The 16994-nt window shown below is 40.9% G+C and overlaps 1 protein-coding gene across 17 annotated transcripts in view; it reads left to right on the top strand.

Annotated features, from left to right (window-relative positions):
• The window catches only part of CARF (calcium responsive transcription factor), a 35628-nt gene extending 29293 nt beyond the window's left edge, over positions 1 to 6335 (top strand). For 14 of the 17 annotated variants that reach the window (XM_038142332.1, XM_038142338.1, XM_038142326.1 and 11 more), the window contains 5 exons: positions 268 to 310; positions 1626 to 1789; positions 2180 to 2249; positions 3257 to 3421; positions 3543 to 6335. The gene's annotated coding sequence lies outside the window, so the exon portion shown is untranslated. The remainder of the gene's footprint in view (positions 1 to 267; positions 311 to 1625; positions 1790 to 2179; positions 2250 to 3256; positions 3422 to 3542) is intronic. The other 3 variants (XM_038142336.1, XM_038142337.1, XM_038142335.1) reach the window with 3 other exon arrangements.
• The last annotated feature ends 10659 nt before the right edge of the window (positions 6336 to 16994 follow it).

The following is a 16994-nucleotide window of genomic DNA, read 5'->3' as shown; positions in this document are numbered from 1 at the left end:
TCTCAGATGTTTAGGTAGGAAGAATCTGTTCCATTAGGGATAGAAAGTGTGAGGCAGCTGAGGATGCTGCTGCGAAAAGTTACTGCTCTTTATTGGTCTCTGATGAGAAAATCATCTTTGATCTGCCTTGCCTTTTTGAACAAAGCTCTTGTGGGAATAGACTTCAGAGCCTATCCCATCACTAACAATTATCTTCTCCCCAAAACAATGCACCTCATTAATGAATGAAGCAAGCCTTGTGTAAAACAGGTGCTGTTAATTTTTTAGGTCAGAAGCTATCCGGCTGGCCTATCCAACAACAGCAGCTAAGGTATGACTGGGGGGGAAAGGAGGGAAGAGCAAATAACAGGAGTATGTGTGCATGCGGGTTTTTTTTCCAATATAATCTCTTACATCTTAGTATCCCATTCCATTTCTGATGCACATGATAAATGAGATGTTTATTTTTTGAAGGGATTTGAAGTGTTTTCTGGAGAGCCTTCAAAGGAGTGATGATAAATAGTACTGCTGTATCATACAAACTACAAGTACATGTTTGTCAACTAGGACCTCATCCTGTTCTTGTACAGAAGGGGTTTTAAAAGCATGGAAAGCTTTACGAGGACAAGTTCTGAGTGTCCTTGTCCTAAGGAGTCTTCCCTGGACAGGAAAATAGCAGCTGTGGGAGTAATTCTCATCAGTAGTCTGTTAGCCTCTGATAGATAGAAGAAACCTTGCAAAAAGCATGTATATGATGGCCCCTCACACAAGTTACCTTTGGTTACTTAGTAGTTTTAAAATACATACACATACATATATAGATGAATGTACCTCAAAATAAAATGAAGACATGACTATAGCTGTTTGCACATAGTTCTTTAATACCATTTTAATTACACTTACCTGTGGTTAAATGATGCAGATATTTTTAGGGCACATGTAATCAGATCTTTTAATGTGGGTAGTTGGAATTCATGTTTTTACTACAACCATCCTTCACTCTCTGCAGCGTAGCTCAGTTGGTCATTTGGCATGTACTGGCTTCTGTTAATGACATTCTGCCTGTTTAAACAAGAGCATGCTGTTCTAAGCAAATTAAATTTCTCACTCTTCCTGATCTTTTTTCTAACAGGTATTGATATGGGTCATCATGAAAATCTGTTTGTAGTTTAGTGCTTTCATAAGAGTTGATTTCTGGGTCCTCACTAGGAAGGAAGAGAGCAAAAGCTTACATGCTACTGGATCTGCCATTTGGACGTTTGTCTAATTTGTCTGGATTTCTATAGCAGGACAGTGCCAATACAGCATAAACTGCCACTAAAATACTGTAAACATTTAAACATTCTCCCTTGGTCAAGTGTTGACAGTTCAGTGGCTCCAGGAAAGATCATAGGAACATTTCTGCTCTTTGGAGAACAGTTTCTGTCTGTAGATACTATTTAAAACATAATTGGGTGTGGCAATCAAATGGCAGTAGGAGAGCCAGAAACAGTGAGGTGTGTGTTGGCAGATCAGTGAGAGAAGGAGTTCAGTGCCAGTGTCCTAGTGCCAGACTAACATTCTCTGTGCTAGTCCTGAAAGCAGCCTTGACAAACAGTGATAGTCTTTGTGCTGACATAGCTGTTCTTTCTGCTTGCCCACTCAAGAAGTTCTGCAAGCCTTCGAGGAACATGGAGAGCGTGAAGGTGTATAAGATCTTATGAGAGGACCTGCAGGAATGAAACAGAGGAGATTAAAGTTTGATGACATGACTTCTATGTAATGCACTTTCTTTGGTGGGAGGAAGAGGATTTTCCAATCGAGAATAAAAGTAAATCTTCCTTTTTCAGAATATTAGTATTGTTGCTGACTCTCTCTGCTCTGCTCAACAAAATGCCTTGTGTTTGGACAGATCTCAATGTTTTTATGAGTGTGTCCCAAAATGTTAATGAATACTCATTCATACATTGCCATCTTTGCATGTCATACTAAAACTGTAGGCCAGTGGCACCTCCTTGATCTTTTTATTGTCTCTGTGCATTTTATTAAAGTAAATGAAAGCTTGTTTTGTAAAGAAACAGCAGAGAGCTTTTATCCAGAGTTCTTTCAGATATACACTTTTTACAGAGTAAGCTTTAACTTAATAGTATTGTATATTTCTAACCTTTTAATAACCTAAAGTAACCAAAGCCTTTTAACTTTTTTTTTTCTTTTTATCCAGAACATGAAGCATTTCAAACTACTCCTCAAAACCACCATGCTCAGAGCCAGAAACTTTTCTTCCTCTCTAGGTGATTGTCCATCTGTGCTGTGTTCAGTGTCTTGCATCACCAGAATCCATAGTTAAGACCTGTCCCATCACATGAGGGCACTTTTTCATTTGCATAATCTACGTGGTCACTTGACAGCATGCCAGTAACAATATCTGCAAACCACCTTTTGTAGATTAACATCTGTCACATCAGTTCTAGATCTTCAAATTTTCTTTGTGTGTGGAATTTGCATTGGTTTAGCGATACCAGTGGTGTCAAAAATGGTCAGGTCTCATGAACTGAAGCCTTCTGTTGTGAGTTTGATCTTAATCTGAGCTCTCTCTGAGCTAGGGACAAATTCTGAGGCTGTGTCCTTGTGTTCTGCAGTGCTTGTTGAGCAGAAGAAAAATCTTCCAGCTCCCAAGAACAGCTGCATTTGTGTTTCTGCCTAATGTAAAGCTGCTGATAATTATCTCTTGAAGGAAGGGAATTCTGTTCTCCAGCATAAGGGATGATGAAGTCTCTGTGTATGAAAACTTGGTGGAAAATGAACAGAGAGTTGGGAGTGCCTAGAACAGTCACCCTCAAGTGTACTTAATTTAGGAATAGGAGCTGGTAGAAGGGATAAGCAACTGAAGAATATAATGGTGAAAGTAGGCATTCTTGCTCTTTACATAGCATTGCCTTTACACAATATTTTTTCTTAAATGTGTTCCTTGACAAACACTGGTCAGCAGTGAGAGGAAAACAAATCTCAATTTCTCCCCACTGCCAGCTTGCAGTTTAACAGTGCTTTTGCAAATTAATCACAAGTTGTGCCTAAAGATCGATCCTAGATCTAAGTTCAGTTTTGCTTTGTTAGGTTACTGTTAAGTTACATAAATTTAACTTTTTTTGCATAGCTGTTTCTTTTAAAGCTAAAATTAAATGTGAGAGAGAATTGGAAATTTTGTTTCTTACAGAGGACACTTCAGTTGTCAGAAGTGTGCAGGTGTTTCCCCCTTGTCTTCCACTTTTATCTCTTAGTTCATTTGCTGTTTTCTCAGGATCACTTACCTCTGAGAGTACTCCAGATAACTGTCAAGAGACCAGAGCAGAGAACAGAAGAGGAAGACAAGTTTGCAAAAAAACTGCTTGCAGGAGATAGAAAGCTCTCAAAGTTACAGCTGAAGATTGCAATTTCTTGTGGTTGAAATGGCTCACTTTAGATGGTAAAAGTTTTTTTTTTTAATATACTGCTGTTTAATTGTTGATTTTTGTTACTATTTATGCTCTGAGCTCACATCTAATAAAAGCTAGAATGGTAATTGTGTATTTTGCTTTTATCTTCAGTGTGCTGGTTATCTTCTGAATGCAAACTGGTCCGATAACTCCATGGTTTTGGCTGTTGACAAAGCTGTTATCACATCTGAGGTGTTCTGTACCTGGAAGGAGATGGAGGAAGTGGGAACCTTCATGACCAAGTCAGGTCAACTGAGAACAGATGATCTGTGGAACGAGGGCTTTACCGGTTTAAAATCAATATCCTCACAATAATTTCTTGGTTGTACAGGTTTTTCATGTCAGGTGCTAGTGCATCTCTAACTCTGCACATAATACAAGCCATAAAATTACCTCTCACTGGCCTAGCCGTATTTTTTATTGTCTCCTACCACTGTACTCATTGCTTTCTGGGAGTGGGGAAATCATTTCAACTTGTTCTGATTTTCCACTTTTCTGCCTTTCTCCTATTGCCTCTTTCTCGTACCCAGAGCAGCACAGAAAAAAATTTCTCATTTAAAAAAATTTCTCTATCATCAATTTCCCATGTTTTGGGGTTTCCTTTTTGCTTTATTGTGCTGGAGTTTGATTTCTTACATGATTGAAATGTAAGATATCATTGCTTTTTTCTTAAGGAGTGGGAAATACTGGGGTGAACTCCAATGCCCCCTTCACTCCAGGTGTCCTCAGAGGAAACACCTGCTACAGGTTCTGCTCCTGCACCTGCATCTCCACACAGGTCAGCACAAAAGCAGAGCTGTGCTGATGACAGCAGTGCCTTGCAGTTTGTGCACCAGCACCATATCAGTACAAAGTTATTGCTGTGAATCCAGATCAGTCTGTGGGTCTGCCCCACTGTGTCCCCACAAATGACTCTCTGGGCACAACTTGAAAGAGAGCACAGGAGATGGCCAGGAAGCTCTTAATGTTCGACTTTGAGTTTGTGCTTCTCTATTGAGTTCAGGTGCCCTGGTGTGGGTGGCCCTGTGCAGGACACAGCTGGTTCCAGGCAGCTCTGCAATGGACCCACCACAGGACACTGCTGAGCATATCAGTGAAGCTGGAGCACCTCTGTGGATGTGTCTGTAAGAAGGGGAAAATGCTCCATGGCAGAGAAGAGTGTGGAAGAAGGGGAAACAGTCCTCTCAGCACCAAGGTCAGAGAAGAAGGAGAGGGAGGAATTGGTTCAGGTGCCAGAGCAGGTGTTTTCCCTGCAGACCACAGAGGATTACATGCCAGAGCAGGTGCAGATTTTTCTGAAGGAGCTGCAGTCCATGGAGAGGAGCCATGCCAGAACAGGCTTCTGCGGAATGACTGCAACCTGTGGAGAGGACTATGATGGAGCAACAGAAAGAAGCTGTTACAGACTGACTGCAATGCCCATATTCCACTTTGCCTTGTGCTGCCTTGGACAAGGGGACACAGAGAAGCTGGGGGTTCAAGGTGTGAAGTTGACTCTGAGGAAAGAGGGCAACAGGAAGGGAATGTGCTGTTTTAACTTGCTTTTGTTTCTCTAATCAATTTGAATTGGCAATAAATTAAATTAGCTTTCTTCATATTGATTCAAATATTGAAATTTACATCTGGATGCAAGTCATGGTGGAAAATCCTGATGTCTGTTTTATCACTGCAAGTCACTATTGCCTTTAATTTTTTAAGTAATCAGATTTTTATTTTTAAGAATTCATTTTGCATGAAGGAAGTAGTGCACCTTGTCTGAATCAGGAATTGCATTTCTGGATGTGTTCTGGTTAGGCCTTTCAAGTTCAGCATACTCACTTCAGTACAGTAGATCTCAGGTGGAGTATTAACTCAGGAACACGTCTAATCCCTTACATTTCAGCTGGAAAAGAATACCAGCCATATTTTCACAGGTTGGAGCATGGGAGAGTCATTCTGAGGAGAGGATGCTGCAGCAGTAGATTCTACTACATCTGCTTCAGTTAGCTGTTCTTACAGGTGCTGAGGGTGTGCCATCTTCCCAGTGTTATGTCTAGCAGTGCTTCAGAATGGGGCAAAGTTTGTGGTGAGTGGCATCTTTGGTAAAAGTGCTGTTAACTTCGGGAAAAGAAATAAGTAGAGTTTGGGAATGAGATTTATATTCTTGTGCTTTCCAGAGAATATTTTCCTGAATAAGAAGGGAACTTCCTTTAGAGGGTAAGTTTTATATGTATGTTCTTACACCACCTTTGGAAAATACCTGGCACTGGACACCAAGGGTATCTAGACAGGGTGCTAGGTGACGTGACACATTACTGGTTTATAGTGGGGGCCCTGGAATATAAAATTGATGGATGGCTTCCTAACATTAGCTAAATAAGTATTTTCATCCTCTCTCTTCACATTTCACTATAAAAGGAAGAGTCTCTGTTAAAGGGAACATGGTGAATTGTTAGTTGTCCATAAAACTGTTTATGAACAGTTGAATGAAAAGGACTTCTTTGATAATGAATTAGATGAGCTTTGGAAAGAATTGTACTGTCATTGTAACTTCAAGTATTTTCTTCCAATTGCATCACTCACTATTGATTATTGTCTTACTGTTTATTTGCTGTATAATTTATTTGTTAAGCTTTCCTGGCCATTTCAGGGCCACAGAAGTAACACATATGGCAATTCTCTTTTCTTTTTAAGTTTTATAAAAGGGAAAGGAATTCTTCATTTTTCATTTAGCCACCAGCTGCTCTGGAAAAGTCCATGATTATCCGTGTTCCATAGCTACCAAAAAATATTTTGTGCTGAAGTATTCCATAAACTTGAGATTTTTCCTTGGATCAGGCAAAGTGAATTTGACATCTTAAAAAAAAAAAAAAGGCAGACTACACTGGAACCAAATCTAGCATTTTCAGGAGCTGTGACTTAGGGTTCATCAGTTGCAATTGTAAAAAGATTGATGTTTTCATAGTGAAATGTTTTTATTCATCTAGTTTAATCTATGAACAAAAGTGTTTCCATTCCTCTTATTTCAGACTTCTGAACTCCTTTGCAAAATGAGAGATCGCTAGTGAGGTTAGCTAATGACTGCAAAAATGGAAAAAAATTCACTGGGGACAGGTGCGAACAAAATGTACCATAAAGTCAACCAGCATAATTAACATTAGTGAGGTAAGATCTTTCAGAGATTAACTACAGGCTAATACCTTTGGTGGTACACTGATGTTTATTCTGATCTTGCAAACAAAAATAATGTTTATGAGCCATTGTAGAAAGAACTGGGAAATAAAGCACTTTCTAAAATGTCAGTCTGTGGTGGTTTTGGTTTCTGTTGGCTTTGTCAAGCTTTTACTTGGTGTTCATTCCTTTGTGTATCCATTGTAGGGTCTGTTTTATCTGATCTCTTATGTAGAGTAAGTTAAAATAAGTTAATACTTAGAGCATAAGACACAAGTACTTCATGGCAAGATATGATATTTCATATATTTTCTAACAAATAGTAGAAGTTTAATCTTCTTGATAATTATCAGGAGACATCTGAGAGAGACTTCACATGCTGTATTCACTCTTTCTGTCTGTGTTTCAGAATTGATGAATTCCCATTTCTTTGAGAGTTGTCAGGAGTTTTTAGCAATGAAATTACTATTCTGAAATAAACAGTAGATTCCTGTCTGCAGTTTAAATGGTTTCAAGTAGGGAAACCAGGTTTGAATTTAATTTTGAATGCCCAGAATTTCCATTTTCTTTCCAAAAAGAAGATACACTGGAGCCACCTCTGCACTCAGAGAAACACTTCTTTTTGGACATAATGTTACAAAGATCAACAAAGTTTCCAGAGAAGTTCGACTGGCATCATAGCCAAGGATAGGATGGTGTGAGGCAGTGATGGTGCCTGCTCTGAGATGCCTGGAACACTTTGTGTTCGTTATTCAGTGTACTGCTGCTGACATACCAGTTGGATGGTAAAAAGATGAGAGTCTATGATATATGTTTCGTTTAAACCCAGAAACAGAGGCAACAGCTGGCATATTTAAAATTTTTACACAGGTGAGTGTCTTGAGATATTTGAGGAGTGAAAAATTGTTGAGGTTTTTTTTTTTTTCTCTTTCTCTGTAGCATTGTTTGGTAACAAAAGATAATACGTTAAGCTTATTTGGAGAGTTTCCTAGGATCCATAATCAGGTAGTGTTAATAATATTACAGATTGGTAATAGTGCTATTTGGGTGCTTTTTTAGATTTCCAGTTGCTGTCGATTTCTCCAGGGAATTTTTGTCAGTACATTCCAGTGGCACACTGTCTCCACTATGTTGAAGTAGTATTGTTTACTAACTTAAAAAAAATTTCTTTCCCATTACTGAAGTGATTTACAGGAAGGTTAGTAGAGTCTAGCTAAAACATAGTCCTCTGGAGATGGAATTATTTAAGGCTGCTGAGAAGGCAAAATTGGCAGAATATGGTGAGTACTGAGATTTTGAGGAATCAGGTTTTTTATGTTACTATTGATGGAGCATAGCATTCACCAAGGCTGATACCTAAAGCAGAATTTTTTTGCACAGGTCAGACAGAGTTTACCATCCTTGCCCACAGAGTGTGGGGGGATAGAATGTAAGAAAATAAAGATGGTGCAGAAGGTAATCTCGCCCCTGAGGAGCTGCAGCTGTACTAATTACCAAAGATTAGGAACAGGCCTGCCCTTAACAGGCCACAGCTGTGTCCAATGAGAATGGGTGCCAAAAAAGAGTGGGTTAGCTGGTTGAGGGGGGAGTTGGAGTTTGTTGGCTGTGCTGTGAAGAAGGAGTCAGTGCTGTGAGGAGCTGCCCATGAGAAATCACCAAGAAGGTATGGAACTCTTGCAATAAGATGACAACAACAGAGTAAGAACCAAACTAGGTTATTGACGTCAGCACTTACTCTGATTCCTTCTTGCTGTTTTAGAATGAATGGTTAACTTTTGGCTACCTGAGAAATGCAGTTTCAAAACCAAGAACTTTAGCTCTCTTCTATGAGCTGTGTCAGAAATTTCTGAAAGAGAAGCAGTGAAAAATACTGAAGAAAGATAGGAAAGTCTGTACCACAATGAAAATGTGTACCAAAATGAACTCTTGCTTTTGAGAAGCCCACAGGACATGCTCTGAAATCCTGGAGCATGAGCCTGGCTGCCATTGGACCTGAGCACAAGCTATCACAAACCTCCAAAACCCTCTCAGCAGCACACACACAAATTTGTTCCTGTCCACCCCAAGCCAGAAAAGTCTCTACTTAGACCACATACAAAGTTAAAGTTAATTTTTAGTGTCATTTCACCGCATCCCAGTTTAAATGGGTTGCTTGAGAAAGCAGTCTAAAAACAATGATGCAATCAAAAATTGAAGCTCTTTTAAAAGTAGAAGCTGAAAAAAATGAATCTGTGTTCAAATCTGTAATTTCTGTTTTCCATTAGAAAGGAGACAGAGGGGAAATAATATTTACCTGACTATTGCTACATAGTGTAATAGGTAATAGTCTGATAAATTTCCGCCAGAAAGGAGTACTCATAATGTCTTAAAGCACTGGGACACTGAAATAATTCCAAATTATTTTGTAATTTTAAATTAGTTTTATTTTTAAATTTTCTATCTATATTTATGTTTTCATATATTGTATGAGTAAAGCAGGCAATTTTTGATTTTATGATGGTTGGTTCTCATTGCTAATGCACATCTTGACGTAATCCACATTTATAACACTATCACTTTTGCAGGGACAAGCAATGTCAGACAATAGGGAATTAGCACAGAATGGGGCATCCAAAACTACTTCTGCTGGCTTTAATCAGATTTTTGTTTGTTTTGAGTGGCAGTAGATAACTGACAATAATAATTTAGAGTTCGCTCCTTCCTTGGAAGGTCTGTGCCCTGCTGTAAATTTTTTGGCATCTACAGGATCAAGCAGAAGAGACAGGCTGAGGGTTCTGCTGTTTGGAAAACAATGGCTGCAGAGTTACAAAGTGTGGGCAGGGGACACAGCCACCATCTCTATATCCAGCAGATGAGAGAACAAGGAATTAAATAGAAGATGGATGTGAGCCCTGGTTTTGTTCTGGTGTTACCATGTTAGATCAAAAGATTTCTAGGGGAATTAATGAGCAGCACTGCAAGAGAAATCAGAGGTGGGAGCTTGGTGATGGCATCTGGTTGAACTCCACCAAGTCATCCAGCTGCTTCTGTAGCATTGGAAGTGAGAGGATATTTTCCCAGTCCTCCTTCAGACTGTTTGGAAGGAGTATGTTCTGTCCCAGGCTATCCTTTCCCTAGTTCTTGACTTTGTGAGGGATGATGCCATTTAGGCCAACAGGTTGTGAGAAGAGATGGATGTTGGTTGGCTAAGTGCACTTAGCTCAGACAACTAACATTAGTAGCAGTTCTTGTAAATTGCCAGTTCTTTCTGCAGCAGGTTGTTCTGCACACATCAAGAGATGGCAAATTTAGGAGGTGAATATACTTCTGGAGGCTGCAAAACCCGAGATTTGTGTGTGTAAGTGCAGCCTCACGCAGTGCACACACACGTGTAACTGTAATAATTTGTTAATAGTTACTGCTACAAACAACTTGGCAGAAAGCTACTTTCAGTCATCCTATGAAAAGCAAAGAGCTTGCTTCCATGTGGCAGCTCAATAAGGCAAGAACTTCAGAAACTGTTTGTAGAATATATAGCATGGTCTCTTGACAAAGACCATGATTAAAAAATTCTCATTTTCTGAAGTGTGAGGTGGTTTGCTTGTGTGTTAAAAGAATTTTAAACATTAAGCATGGCTGTTACCATGTGTTGCTGCTTCTGTGCTGAGCAGTCACTGAAGCCTACATTATAATTCCATACTCAGAAATTTCTTTTTTTTTTTACCTTTGATTAGAGAATACAGTCTCCAAGCTGTTTTCAAGCTGGCATTATAGAAGAATTAGAGGGTTTATTCTAATTAGATATTGAAATTTAAGAAATGTAATAAAATCACTAGCAGCTGTAATCAATGACAGTCTTCAGTGAATTGTGAAGTCAAACTCTTGGGAAGGGTCTGGATGGTTTGTGAATCATTAGTGACTCTGCTTTCTCCAGCTAACACCAAAAATTCATTTTCAGTTTCTGTCAGCCAGTGTCCAGGCATTGCTCTGTTCTGCAAACAGGTGGAGCGAGAGGGGTTGCAGTGGGGTGGCCCATGCAATCATAGACAGGAGGTAAGACATCAGAAAAAGCAGCACTGAAGGGAGAGGCAGTGCCAAAGTTCTAAATGTAGATGAGCTCTAAGCAATTACCAGCATCATTAGGCACCACTTCTGGAGTATCAGTTCTGATAGATATGTCGTTATCTCAGCCTGGCCTGACCTGGTTTTCCACATCAGCTGATTGCTCTGCACTTCACGCTTTGAGTCTTTTCCCCCTGCCCTGGCAGTAGGGGGTGGGATATAGCAGAGGCTGCAGTGTCCCTGCTTAGCGCAATGCTCTTCCTTTGCTAAGAAGAGCCACAACATGTGTTTTGTGTGTGGGTCACTGGGACTCTGGCCACAACAAGAGTGCACGAAGTTAAAGCATCTCAGACTGTATGAAGGGAGGAGAAGTTCCTGGACTTCCAGTGCTACTTATTCTGCAACTTGCAACCTTGAATGAAGTCTGTGATCATCCCAGCAAGACTGGACCAGTTTGCATTTAACACAAAGATCCTTCTTGCATTAACAGCTTCTTCAAAACTGAAGCCTCATAGGGAGTTTAATTAGGTGCTTGATCTTTCTGGAATACTGGTAGCACTGATGGACATGTGATGTATATGAAGGACAAGACTTGGATGTCAAAGACAGGACAGCAGACACTGGTGCAGAGTCACTGGGAATGTCACAAACAACTGAAATCTGCAGTGTCTGCCTGGACTACAGAGTTGTGGCTTTCTTCTGAGCATGGGAGAAGGAGCTCTCTAAACTGCTGAGCACTGGTGTAAAGGTTGGTGTTACCTCTATGCACTAGTTTGGCTTGCAGTCTTCACCAGCATCTGTGTGTAGCGGCAAATCCATTTGACCTTTCCTATCTTGTCAGGAGATTTGCCTCACTCTTTCTTTGCTCTCTCTGTGTTTAGAGAGAGTTGCTGTGCCATAGAGAGAGGCTTCCTGTGCCCCAGGCACAACAGAAATACTGTAGTCAGTGGAGCAGAGACATACAGGCTTTAGCATGTTTATGCTTGTCCCCTCTTCAACCAGTCCCAAATACGACCAAAAAAGATGTTGGCTACATGGCTTCTTCTTTCCCTGGCTCTGGGAAAGGAAATTGCCAACACACTCTGGAAGATTTAAACCGTAGCCCGAAGATGCCTTTGTCACTCACATGATTTACTCAAGTAACACCATTTAGGTGCTCCTGGGGAAGGGGAGCTCTAACACCACTGAAACAATCCTGTTTTGCTCCCAAATGCTATAAAATGGAAGGAAAGACTAGAGAAGCTCTAAATGGCCAACTGGAATATTGTGGTCTGAGGTACTCTAAAGGATAATTTCATCCGCTTATTATCCAAGTTCATTCTGTTTTCTCTTTTTATTTCTTTTCTGGTGACAATGCTCATCTAAACAATGAGCACAGCTCCAAGGCCAGAATCATCGTCTTGCCAGTTTATATTGGTCTCCTGTGAAAGCTAGTAACCAGAGTAGACTTTCACAATCTGTACCTGTATTTCATGGATTAGGACGTAAAGTAAGATCCTGCATTTTCCTGTCCTGGGAGTGTGTTTGCCTCATCATTCTTAGGGTGGCAATGTTTAGCTATGTGCACATAACTAGCTTAAAGAATTTTGTTTATTATTATTTTTGGGGATTTTTTTGTTGTTGGTTGGTTTGGGGTTTTTTTGTCCAAAAAAGAAGAAAAGGGTCAGACTTCCTTCATGTTACTGATATTTCCTTATATTTGCTCTTTATTCCTTTAGGATGACAAAGGTACCAACTGCATTAATCCTTTTTGATGCTAGAGGGAGCTCATGGCTTGAGCAGTCAGAATGAATCATGATACCTTGCACAATTCTTGAGGAAACACAGATGGAAAGTAAAGTGCTGTTGATGACTATAATGCATCTTTTTCCACCACTGGCAAAATTAGAAGGGCTGAATGTATCTGCTTAGGAAATTACACATGGCTTTCAGAGACACTCAGATGTTGAAATGCTGTAGCTGCAATTTCTTCTATATCTGAGCACCTCCCTGTTGTGACTGGATTTATCTTTCCAACTTCCTCTGAGGAAATAAGTTGTCTTCCCTATCGCTATGAATACCCAGGACCTGTAACACCGGGAGCGTTTGTGTTACTATGTGTGTGTATACAGATACACAAAGTAGTAGTCCAAGCAAAATTCTCCAAAGCACCCAAGGAGGAGACTTGAAAACACAAGGTAACATCATGAAACATATTGACTGACTCTTTTGCCATCTCCTCGTTGTGCTTCACTAGGGATCTGTCACTGTAACAGTGCAGTTGACACACATTAGCAACCAGAATTTAGGGTCTTTGGGGGCTGAAATGCAACCACACTTGAACTGGCCTAGCTTAAATATATTAGCTAAGATAACTTTCCATAATCGGAACAAATTTTAATTTACATTACATCCACTTCATCATTCAGAATTCTTTACATGTGGACCTCCAATCCTAGTAAGCACCGCCTCTCATCTGTTTAGTTGTATTTCAGCTAATCCTTACTCCTTCAGAAGAAGCTCAGCTGTCGCTGTAATGCTCAGTGAGGTTACTTCAAGTGTCAGGGCAACAGCAAATGGACAATCATACTGCTCCAGTGCCTGAGGCAAAGCAGGCTTGCTTGCAGTGCAGAGCTTTGCAAGCCCGGCTTGGCGTTCGTGCCGGGGCAGCTCTGCCCGGGAGAGGGCAGTGATGCCTGGCCACGGGCTCCAGCAGAGTAGCCGTGGTGGGCAAAATGTAATATATCAGATAGGAAGGTCCATATAAACAGGTGGATGTTAGATATGTCACAAAATAATCACTCAAATGCAAGTCACAGTATTTCAGTGGCATATTACTGCCAGAAACATGCCGTCCTGCTGGATATAGATCCTGTTAAGGAAGCCAGACAAAGGGGGCTCTTGCAAAGGGCTGAGGATGGGAAGGCATTACAATGGCATTGACTTCATAGATACCTATGCATAAGTACTACAGTTTTGATTTGCAGCTCAGTCTGATTTGTGGAATAGAAGATACTTCAGCCTCTTCAGGGTATACTCAGATACAGGGTGCCTAAGCTTTTCTCCTTGGTATCTTCTGACACAGTTGTCTAAAGCTTGATTGCTTGGGATTTACTTTTACAGGATGCAGTAAGTACTGAAAGCTGCTACTCTCTTATAGGTGGCACTGTAGAGACTCCTCTGCCCAAGGCAGATTTATGTTCCTTTATCACCTAGGAGGTTCATCTGCATGGACACCAATACATCATTTTTATTTACTTCGATTCCCTGTTAATTCTATCAGCCTTTTCCCCTTCTTTTTATTTGTGCCCTAGCTTTAAAAGTTAAAATGATAAAGGCTGAGACTATTATAACACACACTATTGAGGCAGACCATATTCTTGGATGTATTTTGAACATGAGTACCGTGATGGATAGATGGAGTAAAGAGGATTTTAGATGTCAGGATAGTATTTGTATAGCAGTTGTAGCTATGGGAAAATTATACCTGGGCCTTATGCCTGTGGGTTACATTTATGGTGTGGAGAGCTCTGGTCCTTATACCAGAAAGAAAAAGAGCCCTGAGGCTGCTCTAACTTCCATGGAACTGCAGCTATACCTCAAAGGCTAAAACATCAACCACAGTTCCCTGCTCTGCTACTTGCTAATTAAATTGGCATTAAGATGAAAAGTCACTGTAGAGAAGTACAGAGGCAGACACTGAAGGTCTGGCTGTAACTTCATAGGAGAAAATAAAAGCAACTTGCTAGCAGCAGCAATTACAAGTGGTCAATTGTTGTAGACTTTTTTTTTAGGTAGAGTCAATAGATTATGTTTGTGAAAGCTTTGGCACCTCAGACTTCTTCTAGATGGGATCTGGGGTCAAGGCTCTCTATCCAAACCTTTCCAGGAGGATTGGGGTGGAAGTTATTGCTGTAAAACATCTGTTCACTCATCTCACTGCAGCTTCAATATTTCCTTCCCACAGCATCTCAGCAAGGAGCTCACATAGGCTGTATCCACATTGAATGCAAGCAGTGTCTTGTGAGACATCCCTGATTTGGCTGGAGGCTCCCCAGGGTTATGCTGCCATGGAGAGGGACTGGCCCAGGCTCTGGGTGCAGGATGGCTGCTTGCAGGGCCCCACAGATAGGTGAGTGAAGTGTTGCACAGACAGCACTGAGGTGTCAGTGTTCCTCGCTGTCCCAAACCTGGCAGGATTGGTGCTGGATAGGGGAATCTCTGCACTGAGCTGCCTCCCATGGTATCGATATTCCTCTCTCCTGCCACATTAAAGACCTCACAGGGCGAGTGAGCAATGTCCTGACACCAGAATAAGGCCAGAATATGACAGGGAAGCTGGAGAAACCATGGACTGCACCGAAACAGGCCCTGGATGGGGCCAGGACAAGGAGAGAGTTGGGCTTGGAGCAAAGGTAGGCAGGGAGAGTTCATAGGCAGGTAGAGCAGAGCAGAAGACAAGTCAGGAAATGAGAGTACTGAACATTCAGCTGCATCCCTTAAGGCTGCCTATACCTCCATAAGAGGGGGAGGCTAAACACGGTGCAGGGATACAGAAGCCACTCCTGGTCAGGACAGAAGTTCACGAAAACTAGATTTCTCAGTCCCTATCAGTGTAGAGTTTAACAGTTCTCAAATATACCCTTGCAGCAGCATTTCCCTTTCTGGATAGGGAAATGGAGATGTGGAGACTAAACCAGCTTGCTTAAACTCACACAGGAAGCCCATGGCATACCAGAGGAGTAAAGGAAGAAGGTCACCACCCTAATCTGGCATTCCTGCCTATTAACCTTTCCAAATGGGGCTGCATGGACAGGCAAAAATGTCACACGGTCACTACTGTCCCCCCTATTCTAGTGGACTCTTGATCTTCCAGGCTGCTGAGTGAGTGAATGAGTGTTTCTCTGTGCCACTCCTGTTATCCAGGAGAATGGCCTGCAGGAATGAAAAGGAGGTGCAGGAAGCACCAGTTGAGGGCATTAGAGGGACAGGTTTTGCTAAACTAGCAAACAAGACCTATTTAGAAGAGAAAGAAGAGCTCTAAGGATACAAAGACAAAGCAGGGAAGTTGCATTGAACAAAACCAGGATGGCACTTGCAGAGATTAATAGCTGCTTCCTGTCCCATATAATATGTCTTGTCCTTGCAAACATACACAAAAGATTTTCTGGAAATGCATACTTTACTCCTCCTTACTCCAGTCCAGTTTCCCCTGAGTTTCAAGACAAAGGTGCAATTGAATAAATGACTCAAGTTACATTAAATAAGATCAAACACAGTTCGAAGCACAATCCAAAACTGCACAGCCAATGAAGGCCTATTCATTGTTTTAGTAGGATTTAGATCAGATTCCAGTTAAACAGTTTATTTGAAGTGTAACAGGATAACAGCAGTAGAGTGAAGTAGAACAACTTGGAGGAATCCACTTACACTCATTGTCTGTTAGCTTTAAGTGCTAGTAGAATTAATAATAATAATAATAGAAATTAATAAATAAAGGGGGAGGGTGGTGAGTGAATATCTCTGTACCAAACTATAGGTGTTAATGAGTGAGTCTAAATAGAACTGGGTGGATGATATCTGATGTAGTCATTCCCTGCTCACTGCAGGAACTAGACCTGGAGGAGAATAAATTGGACAAAGATTTGTAGACAAGATGGTGGCTCTTAGACTGAAGCTTTGCTTCTAAGACCTTACTTGCTGAGTTTCTATCTCTTTTGTACCTGATGCCTCACCTTCAGCTGTCCTAGTGTGGCTGAAGTTCCAAGAAATAGATCCCCCAGTCTCTCATTGCCCATCCTAGCTCTATCACTGGAAGATAGGATACTGTGAGCTCTCCTCATTTCAGCCTGCCATGCACAAGCTGCTCACTGAGCTTTCTGTCATGTGGGGTCTCAAGGCTCCCCCTTCTCATGACAAATCTCTGCTTGACCATCTCTCCTTTACATGCTGCAATTACTTGTTTTGTGGTATCCATATCTTCTAAGGCATAAGCCAACTTTTTTGTTCTCCTTTCTGGTAATTTCCCCTTGCTTTGGATATCAATGAGATTTCAGTTCTTCCTTCTGAGTCACTGCTTTGTTTTTGTTCAAATGTTGTCTTCATTTGCAGCAAAGCTGGCAGTATTACCTGCTAGTGGCAAAGAAGGACTTTTAAAGACACTTTTAAAGTAAAACCCATGCCAGAGGCCAGGTGCTGTGCTACTAGTAATCATTACTTTATGCATGTTTAATGATTACTAAGAAGGAAAAAAAAAGAATATAAACAGAAACTGATTAAGATGAAGAAGGAAATTCTGAAAACAGGATGGATTTTCTGTCTGAGTAGTATGATCCTGAAGTGCGATTCAAGAGGGTGAAGGAATACCAGTGATCTTGATACACTGCAATAGGA

Source organism: Motacilla alba, chromosome 7 (genome assembly GCF_015832195.1).
Source record: "Motacilla alba alba isolate MOTALB_02 chromosome 7, Motacilla_alba_V1.0_pri, whole genome shotgun sequence".
NCBI lineage: Eukaryota > Metazoa > Chordata > Aves > Passeriformes > Motacillidae > Motacilla > Motacilla alba.
This window is presented reverse-complemented; position numbering and strand designations above follow the sequence as displayed.